The sequence below is a fragment of the Urocampus carinirostris genome, chromosome 3, assembly GCF_059441175.1.
Source record: "Urocampus carinirostris isolate Australia breed hairy pipefish chromosome 3, RoL_Ucar_1.0, whole genome shotgun sequence".
NCBI lineage: Eukaryota > Metazoa > Chordata > Actinopteri > Syngnathiformes > Syngnathidae > Urocampus > Urocampus carinirostris.
In genome coordinates this window covers 11,354,208-11,366,909 of record NC_142351.1, presented here as the reverse complement: position 1 = coordinate 11,366,909, position 12,702 = coordinate 11,354,208, and positions in this window count along the sequence as shown.

Genomic DNA, 12,702 nt, shown 5'->3' with positions numbered 1-12,702 from the left:
TTGGGATTGTCTTTATTGTCATTGATTAGAATGTATGTTTGCTGTGAAATTAGACATGGCACTCCAGGATAAACACAATACTTAAAAGAGAGAAATAAGATTACCGGTAAAATGATGTCAGGATAAATGGACAAAAAATATTTACGAGGTAGGTCATGGAGACTGGCCTAAGTTGTAGGTGCATTGTAGTAATAGTGCAATGAAAAGTAGTTCAATATTCAACTGTCATGATTACCCGCTCGTTTGGCACCAGCTGCTGGGGGTTACCTGATTGGTTCCCCGTACTTTTTAAGCTCAGTCCTTTCACTCGCCTGTTGTGAGTCCGTCAGCGAACCTCTGTTTTCACAAGCTAAGCATTTTTGACTCTGACTCCCGTCCGTCCCGTTTTGTCACCCGTATCCCACTCGTTTGTTCCTGATATCCCCGTTTGTCTCCTACTACGACCCGTTTTTGACCCTGACCACGTTTTGATCTCCCATCCCGGCTAACAACCCGTTTTTTCACCCCGACCACGTTCGGATCTCCTGTCCCGGCTAACGACTTGTTTTTCCGTCTACGCTACAATCTCTCGCTCTGGAAGATCCACTTCCGCTTTCAGAACACGCTCCGATCCCATGAGCGGCTTGCTTCCCGCGTCCAGCAAGCACCGTATCGCTGGCGCTCCCTTTCCTGTATATTTCATTAAACTTGTGAGTAACGTTACGCATCTGAGTCCTCCTTCTCTTCTGGTCGTGACATTAACAGCCACAAAATTCCCAAATTAGTGAAAACATAATCTATGACAAACCATAGTTCTATACAATACACATTTTTCAGTGTTGCTCGCTTTTTAGGGTGGTGATGGCCCCGGGGAAGAAGCCTTGAGTCTGTTAGTCCTTGTTTTAAGGGACCTTTAGCACTTACCAGTGGGCCACAGAGGTGGTGGCCGGGCTCTGCAGAGAGCAGTTTCGGTCAAATTCTCGGATTTATTTGTCCAAGAATTGGGTCATTTTATACATCCCAAATATAAAATTGTTTGTAAATTTAGTCCAAAAACCATGTCATTTTATACCTTCCCTCCAACCCAAACCCTCAAAATTGTCATGACCAGCACACAGGGTAGACCCAATCGCCTAACATTTTCTCACAATTTTTATTGAAGGAAAGAGTAGGGCTGCGCCTACCATCCGATGTACTCTGATTTTAATCTGAACACGGAAGTGGATCTTCTGTAGCGAGCGGTGGCGGTGTCAGGGACAGAAAAACTGGTCGTAGCCGGGACTGGAGAGCAAGGCGTAGTCTGGGTCGGAAACGAGTCGTAGGGCAGAACGGGAGAGTAGGCGTAGTCGGGGACAAAAGAGGTTGTAAGCAGGGACGGGAGAGCAGACGTGGTCAGGATCAAAACTGGTCGTAGCTGGAGACAGACGGTAAAAAAAACGGGACAGGTGGAAGTCGGGGTAGAAAAAGGCTTACTTAGTATACACTGAGGTTCACAGGAGGACTGACAACAGGGGACACACAGGACTGGGTTCAAATAGTGACAGGGAGCCAATCAGAACCTGCGGAAGTTGGCGCCAAATGAACATCAGTAATCATGACAAAAATGGGTCATTTTGATTAAAATTAAAATATAAAACATTGACAATGTGAAAAATGGGTTGGTTTGTTATAAAAATGTTGGGTGATTAGGTTTGAAACACCCCTAAAGTAAGTGTCTGTTGGGATTGTAGGAGTAAATCAATAAAGTTGTTTTCAATTCTGAAATTTACAGTTCCGAATCAAGTAAAAAGGAGCTCTAAAGGCTCGATAGTAAACAGGAAAATTTCCCCAGCGTGTAAAACCTTGCAGCGTCACACACACAACACCCGCCTTTCGATTTGTGCGTCCCCAGATGAGGAACAGCCCTCCGTGAGTCATCCAGTAAGACCCACAAGTCCTATATATGCTATGCTCATACTTTGTCAATGAATGCACACAAACACACCTCGATTGCGCCATCGCCACACGATATGAAAAAAGTTGATGTGTGCTGCAGGCATAGGGTTTAGGGTGTTGACCAATCACGTTCGCACAGATGTTTGAGTCCTGGAATTCTGGCAGACCACATCTGGAAGCACTGCAGGTCTCTCCCATTGTTTTTTTTAAAGAACTGCCTGCAGTCTGACAACACAACCGAATGAGTCACCCCAACCTGGAAACCATAACCTCTTTTAAATTGAACATAGTTTGAAAAGGTTTGCATTCGACTAAAACATAGATACAACTCTTTGTTTATATATTGAGATATTGTGGAAAAATTCTGGTCAGGGTATTTTTGTGGGTGTGGTCTCTTCTCTGAAGTACCATTGCTAAAGACCCCAGCAGCTTGAAGCCAAAAACGTTTGATAGCTTCTTTTACTTTAAGTGTCTCAAACTAATTTCATTTGGGGGCCACTGGAGCTAGGGTCTTGGGGAGGTTGGGCTAGATCATTTTTTTTCCCACCAAAAAATTCTGATGAAAACATTCCTGTCATGATTACTGATGTGACTCAGCTGTGCCTGCTCATTTGGCGCCAACCGCTGCGGGTTTTAATTGGCTCCCTGTCACTGTTTGAACCCAGTCCTGTCAATCCCCTGTTGTCAGTCCGTCTGCGAACCTCAGTGTATACGAGGCAAGCCTTTTACGACCCTGAATCCCACCTGTCCCGTTTTTGCTCCCGTCTGTCTTTGGCTACGACCCGTTTTGATCCTGACCATGTCTGCTCTCCCGTCCCGGCTTACGACCTCATTTTGTCTCCGACTACGTCTACTCTCCCGTTCTGGATTACGACTCGTTTCCGACCCTGACGAAGCCTTGCTTGCCCAGTCCCGGCTACCGACACGTTTTTCCCTCCCTGACACCGCCATAGCTCGCTATGGAAGATCCACTTCCATGTTCGGATCACAATCCGAGTACGAGAGCGACTTGCTTCCCGCATCCAGCGAGCACCGCAGCCCTTCCTCTTTCCTTCAATAAAACTTGTGAGAAATGTAACACAATTGGGCCCTGTTTCCGTTCTATTCCTGACAATTCAAATATTTTCAATTATCGTTTTTTAAAATTCCCCTACACAAAACAATAACTAAAAAGAAGAAGAAAAAACATAAGGAATCAATATGACAATCAGGAATAATTCAGTCCATAATCCGCTTGAACTGCACTTAAAGAATGTGTATTATTCAGGTCCTCCCTGTGGTTAAAAACATGTAATTCATTAAAAAAAACTTTGAATTAACAATTACCAAAAATACATGAACTGTCATTTAAATAATCGTAGGTTGATGAATTTGATTTTTTATTACATAACATCTGGCTCACCTAGAGGAAGCTGAGGTGATTGTCATCTTGCTGCCTGGCAAAAGGCTTGGCAAAAAAACGGAAGAAAATAGAGCTTTATGGTCACTTACCAATGATTTTTATCACTCATTTTCAGTTGGACAGCAGAATACAGCAATATATATATATATATATATATATATATATATATATATATATATATATATATATATATATATATATATATATATTTACCTTGGTCATATCCCTCAAGACAATAACAAATAAAATAAAAAGGGAAAAAATAGCAAAAAAGACACACACAATCTTTTTGGGACAATGGCCAACCCTGATGCCCAAACACCGCAACAAGTTAGGCACTTCGGCACCTATGTTGGTCATGCTTTCGTCCCTCCAGATGAAAGGGGACACAAGAAAGCGGCCATGTCACTCGGGTCAGGGTGACACAACACACTCTTCTGTTCAACAGCAGGGATCCGACAGCTTTCGCTGGTTTACCCCTGCAGCATCATACAGGTGCCCTGCCCATCCCACTATCCTTCTACAACACCTCTCCACCCATTCCTATTACAAACAAGAGCTCTAGCTTCCACTAGATTTAGACCTCTTTCCTGCAGTGCACTCATAACACTATCCATCCACGTCAATCGTGGCCTTCCTCTTGGTCTCCTTCCATTTACTTCTGCTCTGGAGATCCTCTTCAACATTCGCTCCTCATCCATCCTCTCCATGTGTCCAGACCAACCGAGTACTCTCTTATCAACACGCTTTCTCAGTTCCACTATTACTCCAGTTCTGTCTCTCACAATTTCATTCCTCGATCTATCCAATCTTGTCCCTCCTAAAACGTACTCCTCAAACACTTCATCTCAAAAACATTTAATTTCCTTCTCAAATCTGCATTCAGACTCCAAGTCTCTGCACAGCAATATATAGTGTACAAATAATACCCACTGTCTTTTCAACTTTCATATGAAGGTGGGGTCCTTTAAACTATTATCCTGAAGGCTGTATTTGGACCCCGGGCTGCGTGTTTAAGACCACTGTTTTGAGACTCCTGTTTGAATTTCAATAGTTTTTCAAACGAAGAAGGAAGATTTTGACTCGCATTCCCTGTCAAAGAACAATTTGGGTTTGGTCATTCAAACAACTCCCTCCCCTCTGTTTCCATATCCCAGGGTCATAATGCCCGTGGCGGCTGGGTTACACACAACAGAACCTCTGCTCTATTTCAATAAGACTTGATGAGCGATGCTGAGATTTCCCAGCTTGAGTATCAGTAACCACTTGAATGGAGACAAATAAGTTTGAAACCTTTCTACACGAGGGGGCTCCCCACACCCCACCATCCTGTTGACTAACCTATCCATCACCACTCCCGCATCCAGTTCCTCCCCTGTTTCCTGCTTTTCTCCTCCAGCATGACACAGCTACGTGGACGGGCCCCGCTGTGACCCCAAATCCCTGGAAGGCAAACAAGGAAACGTGTTTACATTTCTTGTTGACCTGACGGCTGATACTGATGCTGACCCGTTGTCCTCTATCTCAGGGAGGTGTGAGGAAAAGGGTTCTGTTGAGTGGCCACGTCTAAAATTTTGAGGAAAAAAATAAACATTTATTGATTCACTTCTGCCGGTACGGCGGCTGGGTGGTTAGCATGCAGCCCCACAATGGAGAGGTTTGGGGTCCAACTACCACAGCCTCCCGTGTGGAGTTTGTATGTTCTCCTCGTGCCTGTGTGGGCACTCCGGTTTCCTCCCACATTCCAAAAACATGCATGTAGAATATAATAGAATATCCCTTTATTGTCATTGTTACACAATGGGTTAACATATTGTGACAACGAAATTGGGAATGGCACTCCAGTCTCACATATTCACAGTGAGGATAAAAGAAACCAAGAAGATAAAGGGACAGAGAAGATAAGGTTATAAAAAAAAGAGGATAAGTTTATAGTTATAATTTACACAGTATTTACACAAAGAAATGTCGGCATGTAGGATATTACATACAGTTGGTATCGTAATACAGTTTGGTATCGTAAGGGTTGTGCAATATGCATTTGGTGCAAAAATAGTCAACATAGTGCAAAAAATAGTCAACATTGTGCAAGGTGAGCAGTAAACATAGTGCAGTCAACATTATGTAAGAAACATAGACATGAGTACCATTTTAAGTTCGTATGAGGTAGTGGGAGTTTTCAGTTTTTTGTGCGGTGTGTGTTTAGGCTGGTAATGGCTCTGGGGAAGAAACTGTCTCTGAGTCTGTTTGTTTTTGTTTTGTGTGACCTGTAGCGCTTGCCGGAAGGCAGCATGTCAAAGAGGTGGTGGCCGGGGTGAGAAAAGTCCTTGATGATGTTTTCTGCTCTGCTGAGGTAGCGAGAGCAGGCAATGTCCTCCAGACTGGGCAGAGAGCAACTGACGATTTTCTGGGCTGATTTGATGACCCTCTGGAGCGTTTTCCTGAAAGTCTGTGATGAACCGGAACAGGAGGAGAACCCAAATGCGTAACGTTTCTCCCACGAGCCTTTTGTTTTACAGGAAATGGGGCATTCATGCACGTTAGGCAGCAGTCTGGCGTGGAGTGACAGGAAGCCAGAGGCCGACAAGATCGATACCAATTGCCCAAGCAGATATCGGACACATGGGGTCGATACCAGACAGGACGGGACAGACAGGAATGATATGAAAACAGGATATCAAAATTAAACAGGACAAACTAGACGGGAACGAAGCTGGAGATCAATAATAGACAGGAAAAAAATAGACGGGAACAATACCGGACCGGAAACACAGGCAAGAAATGGGACAGAGTCAAAACCCACGTCTTGCGGGGCAGAGGTTTGTTGACAGAGAGTGATAGCACTGATCTCAAATAGAAGGGAAGCCAATCTGTCAACGAGGCGCAGCTGGCGCAACACAGGCAGGGCCAATTGGGCGCCATGCCAACCGTGACACATGTCAGGTTAATTGGCCGATTCGAATTGTCCCTAAGTGTGAATGAGCGAGTGAATGGTTGTCTGTCTCTGTGTGCCCTGCGAATGGCTGGCAACCAGTTCAGGGTGTCCCCTGCCTACAGCCCAAAGACAGCTGGGATGGGCTCCAGCCCCCCCGCGATCCTACTGAGGACAAGCGGTGCAGATAATGGATGGATGGATGGATGATCCACTTCTCAAACTTTAAAAAAACTTAATGATACACCCACATCGTGGGTGTGTAAATATAGCCCCAGGGACATTTGCAGCCCATCTGCCAGATTTCACCAGGCTGCAGCGCATACTGAAAATGGAACTCGGCAAAACGTCCAATTAGAAAATTGAGGCAAAATTGTGTCATAAAAGACTTAAAATAATCATCTTTGTGTCTACAGTTTTATGTTCCAATGGTATATATTTGTTCTAATTTACTCTTTTCCTCTGTTATTTAGATTTATTTTAATAATTATTTTTTTTCCAAAATAAGAATACGCTTAAATAGGCAAACTGTTCTTCCATCTGCCACATTAATTAGTTAATGAATTCTTCATATCTAGGTTGTTTTTTACCAGGAAAAATGTTGCAAATACAGTGCTATGAGAAAAATAGTAGTAAAAAATAGTAAAATTATGGAGTTAAAATATTTATTTTACAGCTTTGTTAAAGGCGTCGTTTGAGGTGCCCTTAATGTGAGGCTCCTTCTCAAGGTTTCTTATTTTCCTCATGCAGAGGTTTTGAGTTTTTCCTTGCCCGTATGTTGGTTTAAGATCAGGGGATGGTGTCATTGTAACCTGTGCAGATATTTTGTGATTAAAGGCTATACAAATAAATGTGACTTGACTTGATTTAAAACGTTGATAGCCATCGTCTGCTTAAACACATTCCCGAAAAGCTCATCCAGCCCAGACACATCATGGACATGGTTGAGGTGCTGCTCACTTCAGACATCCTGGTGAGTCACAATGTGGAGAAGAATGGGACCGGCAAAGATACGAACAATAGGGCACGAAAAGTCTACTTTTACTGTTAAGCACGGCTGCCATGCTAATGGACAGAAAATGGTGCTTATGGTGATTATTTGGAGAAAGACTTTGCCTTAAGAGAAGTTCCTGTCGTGGTTTCCATGGCGCCCAATTGGCCCCGCCCGTGTGGTGCCAGCTGCAGCTTGTTGACAGATTGGCTCCCTGTCAGTATTTAAACTCGGTCCTGTCAGTCCCCTTTTGTCGGTCCGTCTGCGAATCTCTGTTTTTACACGGCAAGCCCTGTTTCGTCTGTCCTTTTTTTTGCTCCTGTTAATCTCCTGTTACGATCTTTTTTGAGCTAAAACAAGTCTGCTCGCCACTCCTGAATTACGACCTGTTTTGATCTCGACCACGTCTGTTTTCCTGCCCCGAATAACAATCGTTTTTTTATCTTGACCACCTCTACTCTCCTCTCCTGGCTTTCGACTTGTTTCCTATCACGATCACGTTTTTGCTCTTCTATCCCGGCTACTGACCCATTTTTTCCGTTCTCACCACCACCATCGCTCGCCACGGAAGTCCCACTTCCGCGTTCAGAGCGACCTGCTCCCCGCGACCAGCGATCACTGGATCGTGTGTGCAATCTTTTCCCTTCTTCCCAATAAAACTGAGAAACGTTACGCGAGTGGGTCCTGTTTCCGTTCTGGTCCACACAGTTCCTGGCAGGAGTCATCATTAAGGCTAATGAAAAGGGCAGCTCAATGGACAAGAAAATGAGGAGTGGCTGATGAATGTGTATGTAAAGCAGTGGCAGGCAGTGCATATCACACCTAAGCCTTCAGAGGTGCTACGTTTGAATCAATTCAACCATCAATTATTATTTTATGGCTATAAAACATTCACTACACCTACGGCTGCGACACGTATGAAAAACCATCAAAAGTTACTGCAAAAATTGCAATATAGCCTAGATGGTAGTGTGCCCGCTTTGAGACTGGGAGGTCGCTGGTTCGTGCCTCGGCCGAGTCATACCTAATTGGTAAAATGGCGGCGCCCTCTGTTGGCTGCGGCTGCATCAGCTCGCTACAACGGGTCAGGTGTATCGACATTTCGTTCTGTGTACATTGTTACAAAGAATGACAATACAAAGGAAATTATTATTATTATTATTATTATCTGTCATGGTTGCCGTGGTGCCCTATTGGCCCCGCCATTGTGGCACCAGCTGCAGCTCGTTGACAGATTGGCTTCCCTTCTATTTAAGCTCAGTGCTCTCACTCACCCTTTGTCAGTCTGTCAACGAACCTCTGCCCCGCAGGACGTGCGTTTTGACTCTGTCCGGTTTCCTGCATGTGTTTACTGTCCGGTATCGTTCCCGTCTATTTTTGTCCTGATTTATATCGGTCTCCAGTTTTGTTCCCGTCTAGTTTGTCCTGTTTAATTTCTATATCCAGTTTTGATATCAATCCTGTCGGTCCCGTCCTGTCCGGTATTGACGCCATCTGTCCGATATCTACTCGAGCTATTGGTATCGATCTCCTCGGCCCCTGGCTTCCTGTCATTCCACGCCAGACTGCTGCCTTATGTCTTCCGCCCAACGATCGCCGAATCACTGGCGTTTGGGTTAATGTGCAGGACTGTCCCATATCCCGTAAAATGAAAGCTTGTGTGAGAAACGTCACGCATTTGGGTTCTCCTGCTGTTCCGGTTCTCGACAATATCATTTAGAAATTTAACGTTTTTACTCACCAAAAGGTATGCTAATTTGTGCACAAAATCCTTCCCCCTTTATTTCCTGGAGAAGATTTCAATTACTCTGTTTTTATTTTATTTTAAATTAAAAATGTCTGCTTGACAGAAGCTGTGGTCTCTGGGATTTTTTTGTTCATTCTTTCATTGTGATACTTCCGTGACAGCCCCCTATCCAGTCAAAGTTTGTGAAACCACTGACGTTTGCCTAAACCTGCTAGAAGGCGCTTGCTTCGCCAACTCTAAATCTGATTGGCTAAACCAACAGGTTTGTTGACACTGTTTCATGCCCCAGGGTCTACAATACTGATTGTGAAGGCCTGCGGGTAGATTGAGGCTAAGGCTGGGAACAAGTAGAGACGCTCCCCTACTTACGACCATTCGACTTACAAAAAACAGTAGATGGGATGTCGAAAAATATTCGGACATTGCTAAGTTAGATTTTGTATGATGGGCACCTTTTTCCAAGTACAGGAAATTACTGTAGTGCTTCTTTCAGCAGCTACCGGCGTGTGGCGCTGTGAGAGGTCGCCCAGCATCCACCCCAAAGAAGAAATCCACTTCCTCTTGCTAGTTAGTATGTTAACATTCTATACTGTATCTCCAGCGCGCCAAGAACTTGGACACTTTTATTGTTTAATATCTCGTGCATCCATTCAATATAGTTGGTGTAAAGTGTGATGAAGAGGCAAGCTGTTTCATTAGAAATGAAAGTGGAATATGGAAGATTGATGGGCCACTTTTTACCACAGAGGAGAAAGTAGCCCAACTCTTGAAGCCCATCTTCCAAAAGTGAGTTAAACTTAACTTTATCTTTATAGAGCATATTTTTAATTTAAAAAAAAATTTTTTTAGTACAAAACAATACAGGTTACTTATACTCGCCTTAAACATATTTATATAAACCTTAAACACATATTCCATACAAATTATAGCACTGAAGCAACTTACGAACAAATTCATGTGTTGTACAATTACTTTCTCCAACATAACTGATTTTAATGATCAAAATTTCTACCAAACATCTGAAAACCTTTCTGTTAAGGTAAACGTGTCAATCAAATGTGTTGGAGAAGGACAGCAGCTAAAACCATAAAATATAGGCCTTAAACTCCATCATCATCAACTATCATCCAGGGCAGAGTCCTGCATGCTCAAATGCAGCTGAATCTCATCAGCAAGATTGTTATCAGATTCCTGCACAAATTGTTGATGAATAAGCTGTGCATATGGGGGGAGATATTTGAACCAAGCAGAAGTGCTGCACTGAAGGACGAGTTTGATACCCATGATGTCACGACCAGAACTAGCAGTGGGCCCAAATGCGTAACGTTTCACACAATACTTCATTAAGCGATCGGGGAAATCAGGGCAAGAAGAAAAGAAAGCTATCTGGTGATCAACCGGAGGTGATCGGGAAGCCAGGGACAGGCGATCGATACAGGAAACAGGGGACGGAATCAGGCAGGATGCAGGAACAGGTCGGAATCAAAACAGGTGCCAGAGTCAAAAAGTGCTAGCCTTGCATGTGTAGAGGTTCGCTGACAGACCGACAAAGAGTGACTGAGAATTAACTATGCATTGAAAATCTACTGAATTCTACAAAAAACATTGCGAATAAATCCATGTGTAAATACAAAATAGGTGCAGCATAGCAAATTAGCCAGTAACAAATACGGCTAAGGTCAAACTCATTCAACTAGGGGAAAAGTACAAGGCCAAAGACTAGAAGTGAATTGAAATCCAGGTAGTGATTGCCCTCAGTTCTATTCTATTTAGTTAGAAACTTTATAATTTAATACTTTTGCCTTTTTCCAAAAAATTATCAGTGTCTGTGATTATGTTATTTGATAACAATAGCCATTGGGCAAGGTTTCTAATCAGGCCAAATTACAGTGTCCGCAATTTCCCTCCAACTGGCAAAAATAATTATGGGTAAATTTCTCTGGTACCTGTCGTTAAAAATGTTATTGATAGAACTTTTGGATTGGACTACTGGATTTGCACAATGAAATAAACTACCTTTTTTAAGGGTAACTATATGCAGCTCAAATGTTGTGACATCATACCACATTTAAGCAGGCAACCATAATCAAGGCGTCCGGGAACCGCCAGCAAAACTTAACAGAACAAATCAACAATACCTCCTCCCTGACTTATGTTGAAAAGTGTCTTTTCGAAAACATTCTTTTAGTGACTCATTCTTCGTAGACACGGAGAACAACACCCCAAAATTCCTTTCACTCCATCGTCAGAGATGGTCCCTTTCTTGGGAAGACATTTTTTACACAAAACATTCAATTTGACCGGAGTAAGATTATAAAGTAAAATAAAACGGATATATTCCAACTGTGTACCCTCAGATGGATCACAGGGGTGCCAGAGCGCCTCCTAGCTTACTTGGAGCACTAGGCAGGGGACACTCTGGGCTGGTTGCCAAGCAGACGGAAGACACATGGTGATAGAAGACCATTCACGCACACATTCACTGATACCCAGGGTTGGGTAGGGTTACTTTAACTTGATTACTTTCAATTACTTTTGGATTACTCCAATACCAAATATGCTAATAAAAGACAAAAGAAACGAAATATGAATAAAATGATGACTCACAACACGTGGTAAGCTTTCTCTCCTGGCTCTGATCTCTTTGATCTCCGGCAAAACTAACATACAATGCGACAGAAACAAAATTAAAATAAATCCAAACAGCTTGCAACATCATTTTTGCCGTTCCATGTATTCCGTTACTCCCCAAGCCTGCACAAAATTTAGTAATTTTATTCATATTTTGTTTCTTTTGTCTTTTATTAGCATATTTGGTATTGAAGTAATCCACAAGTAATTGAAAGTAATCAAGTTAAAGTAACCCTACCCAACCCTGCTGATACCTAGGAATAATTTCGGACCTGACAACCGGTTTTGGGAACATGGAAGGAACTGGAGTGCCTGTAGATAATCCACTAAATATCAGGCAGATGTGCTAACAAGTCATCCACTGTGCCATAACATATTCTATATAGTATTATGGAAGACATTTAGAAATGTTAGAAATCAGTGGAGATGTATTGTAAAAGGATAGTGGGATGTTTAGACGTTTTCTAAGGGAGGGGCAAGGCGCCTGTATGATGCGGCAGGGGTAAACCAGTGAAAGCTGTCGGGCCCTGATGTTGAACAAAAGAGTGTGTTGTGCCCTGACCAGAGTGACATGGCCGCTTTCTTATGTCCTGTTTCATCTGGAGGGACGAAAGCATGACCAACTTGGGTGCCGGGGTGCTTAACTTGTTTGGGTGTTTGGGCATTTGGGGTTGGCCATAGTCCAAAAATGTTTGTGTGTTTTTTGCTACTTTTTCCCTTTTTATTTTCTTTGTTTTTGTGTGTGTTTGTCCTGCTGTCGGTCACCCCTCTCGAGGGGTATGACCCGGGTAGATAGATAGAAAATACACATTTTGGAAGGCTTAATTTGCACACACACGTTTTCTGAGATTGCTCGTTACAGATGTTGAAAATATATTCATGCTCAAGGATGAAAAGGCTGCATAAGCTTAACCACAATTCACAGATGTTTAAATTCCATTTACCAGTTCTGTGACAGTCCAACATTTTGCCATCCAAAGCATCAGAAAAAAGTAGGTTGGCACTTTTTGGAATGGATCTGACATGTTTGTGAATCACTGTTACACATTCAAATGAAGTTTTGTTTGGACAGTGTTTGTATGTAG